The sequence below is a fragment of the Cebus imitator genome, unplaced genomic scaffold (assembly GCF_001604975.1).
Source record: "Cebus imitator isolate Cc_AM_T3 unplaced genomic scaffold, Cebus_imitator-1.0 Scaffold102, whole genome shotgun sequence".
Lineage (NCBI taxonomy): Eukaryota > Metazoa > Chordata > Mammalia > Primates > Cebidae > Cebus > Cebus imitator.
In genome coordinates this window covers 6,286,832-6,292,888 of record NW_016107417.1, presented here as the reverse complement: position 1 = coordinate 6,292,888, position 6,057 = coordinate 6,286,832, and the positions used below count along the sequence as shown (strand labels likewise).

Genomic DNA, 6,057 nt, shown 5'->3' with positions numbered 1-6,057 from the left:
AACTAAAACTTAATCTTTCCTTATAAGAAAGTCAATACATACTTAAAAAATAAATTACAAAAAATAAATATCTAGAAATATAGAAGAAATGCCATAAGAAATGTTAAAAAAGATAAAAGTGACTGCTTCTAGAGAGCAATAATCTGTTTTTCATTATAAATTATGGTTTTACTTTTAACTAGTAAGCAATTAAAAATATAACAAAATCTTAAAGAACTAAAGATAATCCTACAAGAAACCGCATAGAAAAGAAGGAAGAAAAAAGGAAAACAAAACCAAAGGTCTCAGAATTCTCCTTTGGGAGACTCATTTCCAAAATTGGAATGGCCACAATAATTATCTCCCACATGTGCTGTCCTGTGAGTTTGCTGCTACTCCCTCTGCATGAAGAGATGAAATCAGTTCTCCCCCTATTAGAATGTGTGTGGGCCATGTGACTGCTTTGACCAATAGGATACAGTATAAGTGATGCGGTAGTTCTAGGTATAGCCCTTAACTAACTTGGCAGGTTGCTGCCTCAGAGCCACAAACTGCTATGTAGGAAATCCAGACTACTTTGCTGAAGAGACAGGCCAAGTAGAAGGGCAAGGAGTTGCCAGACAGATGAGTGAAAAAGACATCTTGAATGTCAGACCAGCCAAACTTTCAGATGTTTGTTACACAGCAGGAAATAACCAGAACATTACCTGCAACAAGGAATGCTAGAAGATAATGCAGCAATGTCCACAAGGTCTAGAAGGACAAGGATATGAGCTGAGAATTCTGTACATAGCCAAGACATAATTTATTCATATGCAACAACAGAAATACTCTCAGTGAAATCTCGAGTTAAAAAAAAAATGATATGGGCAGAGCTGACACCATACACTTTCCTCACCAAACCAAAAAGAATGTAAAATGATAATTCAACTTTTAAAAGGGAAAAAAACGGGGAAAAGTGGAAAAAAAGAATAAAGATAGGCCTGATGTGGTGACTCACACCTGTAATCCCAGCACCTGGGAATGCCAAAGTGGGAGGATCATTTGAGCCCAGCAGTTTGAGACCAGCCCTGGCAACACAGTGAAACCCCATCTCTACAAAAAATAAAGAACTTAGCTAAGCATAGTGGCACACGCCTTTTAGTCCTAGCTACTCAGAAGGCTGAGGAGGATGGATTGCTTGAGCCTGGGAAATCCAGGCTGCAGTGAGCCTTGAGCCATGGTCGTACCACTGCATTCCAGCCTAAACTACAGAGCCAGATTTTGTCTTTAAAAAAAGATGACAGAAAAATGGAAGATGATAATGAACTAAAAAACTTAAATTCCTAAAACTGGCTGGGCGTGGTGGGTCACGCCTGTAATCCCAGCACTTTGGGAGGCCGAGGCAGGCAGATCACAAGGTCAAGAGATCAAGACTATCCTGGCCAACATGGTGAAACCCCATCTCTACTAAAAACACAAAAATTAAGCTAGGCGTGGTAGTGCATGCCTATAATCCCAGCTACTAGAGAGGCTGACGCAGGAAAATCACTTGAACCCAGGAAGCAGAGGTTACAGTGAGCCAAGATCGCACCACTGCACTCCAGCCTGGGCGACAGAGCAAGACGCTGTATCAAAAAAAAAAAAAAAAATTGCTAGAACTGATAAATCCAAAAGATGGCTCTTTTTGAGACAGAATCTTGCTCTGTCACCAGGGCTAGAATGCAGTGGTGTGATGAAGGCTCACTGCAGCCTCAACTTCCCAGGCTCAAACAATCCTCCCAGCTCAGCCTTCCAAGTAGCTGGAACTATAGGTGCATGTCAACACACATGCCTAATGTTTTTATGCTTTGTAGAGATAGGATCTCACTGCAGGCTGGTCTCAAAATCCTGGTCTCAAGCGATCCTCCCGCCTCAGCCTCCCAAAAGTGCTAAGAATATAGTGGTCTAAGAGTTGGTTCTTTAAGTAAATAAACAAGCCATTAGCTCATCTGTGATAAGCAGCCTCTAAAATGGCACCCAATGACCTACACTTCCTGGATACTCCTGAAATCTCCTCCCTTAAAGTGTGGACTAGACCCTACTCAACTGTTTCAGAATACAAATATGAAAAGTTTGCTAATTGTTTTGAAGACAGTATAACACGATTCCAAAACCTGAGATAATATAAATTAAAAATGGACAAATTTCAAAAATGGACACTGATGTAAAATTCTAAATACAATGTTGGCAAAAATACAGGAGTACATTAAAAAAAAACCCTATACCATGACTAAGTAAGGTTCTTTACAGAAATATAAAGTTAATTCACTAACAGAAAATCTATTAATATAATTCACTCAGTTCAATGGGAAAAAAATTTACAATCACATATATGTGAAAAAGCATATAATATCAAAACCAATAAGCAGTCCACAAAGACAGAAAGTAAAATGGTAGTTGCTAAGGCTTGAAAGCAGGGAATATGCTGAGTTACTGTTTAATGCAGGGGTCCCAAACCCTCCCTACCCTCCCCACACCCCTGCTCTGGTGGCGGGCAGGCCCGCCTGAACTCCATCTCCTGCCAGATCAGTGGCTGCATTAGATTCTCATAAGAGTGTGAACCCTACCGTAAACTACCATGCGAGGGATCTAAGTTGTGGACTCATTGTAAGAATCTAACTAATGCCTGATGATATGCAGTGGAACAGTTTTATCCCAAAACCATCCACCACCCACCCGACCTCTGTCCATGGAAAAACTGTTTTCCACAAGACTGGTCCCTGGTGCCAAAAGGTTGAGGACTGCTAATTTAATGGGTACACAGTTTTCAGTTTGGGGAAGATGAAAAGTTCTGGAGATAGTGGTGATAGTTACAAAACAATCTGAATGTATTTAATACCACCAAATTGCATACTTATAAAGATAACAATGAGGTGGCTCTTGCTTGTAATCCCAGCACTTTGGGAGGCCAAGGCGGGCGGAACACTAGGTCAGGAGTTCAAGACCATCCTGGCCAACATGATGAAATCCCGTCTCTACTAAAAATACAAAAATTAGCTGGGCATGGTGGCGCACGCCTGTAGTCCCAGCTACTTGGGAGGCTGAGGCAGGAGAATTGCTTGAACCCAGGAGGCAGAGGTTGCAGCGTGCAGAGATCCTGCCACTGTACTCCAGCCTGGCGCCTGGCGACGGAACGAGAGGGAACGAGACTCTGTCTCAAAAAAAAAAAAAAGATTACAATGTACATTTTATGTTAAGTATATTTTACACAATAAAAAAAAAAAAAACTTTAAAAAAATTTTAAGTGTCTTCCCTACTATCCAGTCTTTCTTTTGCTAAATGAATTTGAATCAATTTATACTATTTTGTCTTTAAAAAGCAAAAAAACAAAATAATCGATGTAAAATGTATTTTCCTCTAGTGAGTAGTTAGCCCATGTGAAAACCAGCACTTCTTTTAAGTCACCAAGAAATATGAATATAAAAAAATGAATCTTCTCAGAAAGAAACCTGACTAAATCACTCTACTTATCAATCATTTCACTAATGTCTAGTGTGTTTAACTGTCAAAAACAAATACATTTCTGAATTTTCAAACTTTATATTAAGTCTTTCTCCAGAGGGACAATTCGCTAGGGAGACTCCATGATGTCTAACTGGCATATTAGGTAACAAATAGTATAACAGATGATGAATTAATAGCACCAAAAATATAATTACCCAGTCTCCTGTATAAATCAGTTTTTAAGTTTTAATTCACTAATGCTTTCCTGCCTTTCAGCTCTAAACATGAAGGGCTATAAAACGTTCATTACATTTTACAACCTCTGAAAAGAACATATATTTACTACAGTATAGAATTCGATGACTTGCCCAAAGACTCCTAGTGAGTCAGCTTTAAGTATAGGAAAATTCAAGTGGTGCCACCACCCAAACTGGGGCTCACATCTTTGTGGGCTGATAAAGAAGAAACACATTTCATGCAATTCAGGCCTTACTTAAGAAATAACTACAACTGCACCACTGATATACATATATAGGATTTTTTTTTTAACATTGTCCCAGAAAGCCTGAGAAACAAGATTTTTAAAAAATAATCTTGTCACATATAAATATACAAATATAATAAGAGGGCACCAAAACTTTTTCAAATTGAAAAAAAAAAAAAAAACTATGGCCAGCTGATTTTAATTATTAATTCAATTTAACCAGGAATCGACTTGAGAAGTTGAGGCTTTAATTGCTTTTGTTATACCTTTCAAAGTAAAAATATATCCAGTGGAAAATATTCAGCAACGTGTTTGGTGAAAGGCAATGTCAAAACTAACATTACCTAAACTCAAAATTTCGTCTTGCCAAATTAAATGGCTACTTACTCTACCAACAGAATGTTTTTTCAAGACTTTTAAATTTCACCTAATAGTTTAAATCATACACTCTGTAAGAACTTACCTAAAATGTTTTCCATAGTCACTTAATCTCTCAGAACTTACCTACTTTGCCGATCTGCTGGTTTGGGGACTGAATGCACTATCTTCTCCAACTCTTCCAGAATCTTTTATTCTTATTCTAAAATTAAAATGATGTTATCTTTAATGTTTTCGATTTATTGTCTCATGTCATAAAAATCGTTGTTAGTTCACTGTCTTTGACGTTTATCTTCACTGTGTCTCACTGTTTTCAGAAAAGTCACAAATACCAAGTTGCTGGAACTGAAGTGGAGGTATCGCTAGTACCTTGAAAATCCCAACTCTATGAACTAAGAGACTGTCACGAAGGACCTCTTTTTGCAATGTCAAATAGCTTATGAGCTCTCGACAATATTAACCAACAATGGTGATGGCAGAACCAATACTCACGGTCATTTTAGAGTGCTTAAAATTAACTGCAAGGCAAAAGCATCCATAGGAGTAAAAGACTGCCAGCTCAAAATTAAAACTGATTTAATATAGTCTGCTCATCTCTCTGTTCTGCCATTTCAATGCTGTGGGACCCTGGGTCAGATGTACCTAATACACCTCAAAATTGAGGCTTCACATCTGTAAAATGGGCATAACTGCACCTAACCCAGTTAAGTCCTGCGAGCACCTCGCATAAAGGGGCTCAAAATGGCAGTACTCTTCCCTTCCCCTTCCCGAAGCTCCACTCTCCCAGACCTCCCTCCTAACGCGTCTCAGCCTCGGCGCCTGCCCGCCCCCAACACCCGCCGGGCGGACCGACTCGGCAGCGTCCGCTCATCTCACACTCGCCACCAGAGAGGCCTCCTCCCTCACAGGAACCCAGCTCCAGAGTGGAGGGGCGGGAAAGTGGTTCCCCAAACTCCCGTGTGGGACAAGACGGAATGAGTGCAGGACCCAAGCCACCCTCCTCCATCGTCACCAAACACACTGGGCACACCAGCCTGTGCTCCAGGTAAAGAAAAAAGACTCAGAGCCGCCTTCTCGGATCCGAATAAAAGGTTCTTAGACTCACCGCGGGTAGGAGGCGGACCAAGCGACTCCACAGCACCGAAACACCGCCAAGAGCTCCCGGCACATGCTGAGAGCCGCCCCGAGGCTCCGCCCCGAAGGGCTTCAAGTGCCCAGACGGGGCGGAGCCTCGCGGCGCAGGCGCAGGCTGCAGGCAACGTTCAACTGTGTGGCATCGGCCAATGGGAACGATTGCTGGGCTTGTTCGAAAGTAAACGGCGGACGGCGCGGCCGGAGACAGGTGGCGCGGGTCGGCTCGAGACTGGCGCCCAGCTTTCCGCGCCTGCGTGCTAGGCGCAGGCCGCCTCTCGGAAACTTGCGTAGGCGCCTCGTCGTAGCGGCTGTCAAGCCAGTGGGGAGCTTCGGCCGGCGGGCTTCTTGAGCTGGGGTTCCGCCTGGGGACTCCGGGTGGCACCGATGGTCGGGGCGAGAGACGGGATCTAGCGCGGGCCAAGGCACAGCGCCGGCGGCCTACGGTTTCTGGGGAACTATCTTTTACTTGGAGCCACATGGGCATGGCCTGCTAATAGGCTGTGGAGCGCAGGGTCTTCCATCGTAGCCTCACAGACCCGCTGCTCCGGGAAGTCGCCAGGCGTCCTTGGGGCACACCCACACCTGTCTCCAGCACCCTCCGCCGCTCAGCTGTTTGC

At 42.8% G+C, this 6,057-nt stretch overlaps 1 protein-coding gene across 2 annotated transcripts in view; it reads right to left on the bottom strand.

The window, feature by feature from the left end:
• Positions 1 to 5,597, bottom strand: part of TRIM59 (tripartite motif containing 59) — a 12,909-nt gene extending 7,312 nt beyond the window's left edge. Inside the window, exons 1-2 of one of the 2 annotated variants that reach the window (XM_017537312.2) lie at positions 5,412 to 5,597; positions 4,433 to 4,508 (exon numbers count right to left, since the gene is read on the bottom strand). The gene's annotated coding sequence lies outside the window, so the exon portion shown is untranslated. Of the gene's footprint in view, positions 1 to 4,432; positions 4,509 to 5,182; positions 5,374 to 5,411 lie in introns of those variants that run through there. The other variant, XM_017537314.2, reaches the window with a different exon arrangement.
• Positions 5,598 to 6,057: the final 460 nt, after the last annotated feature.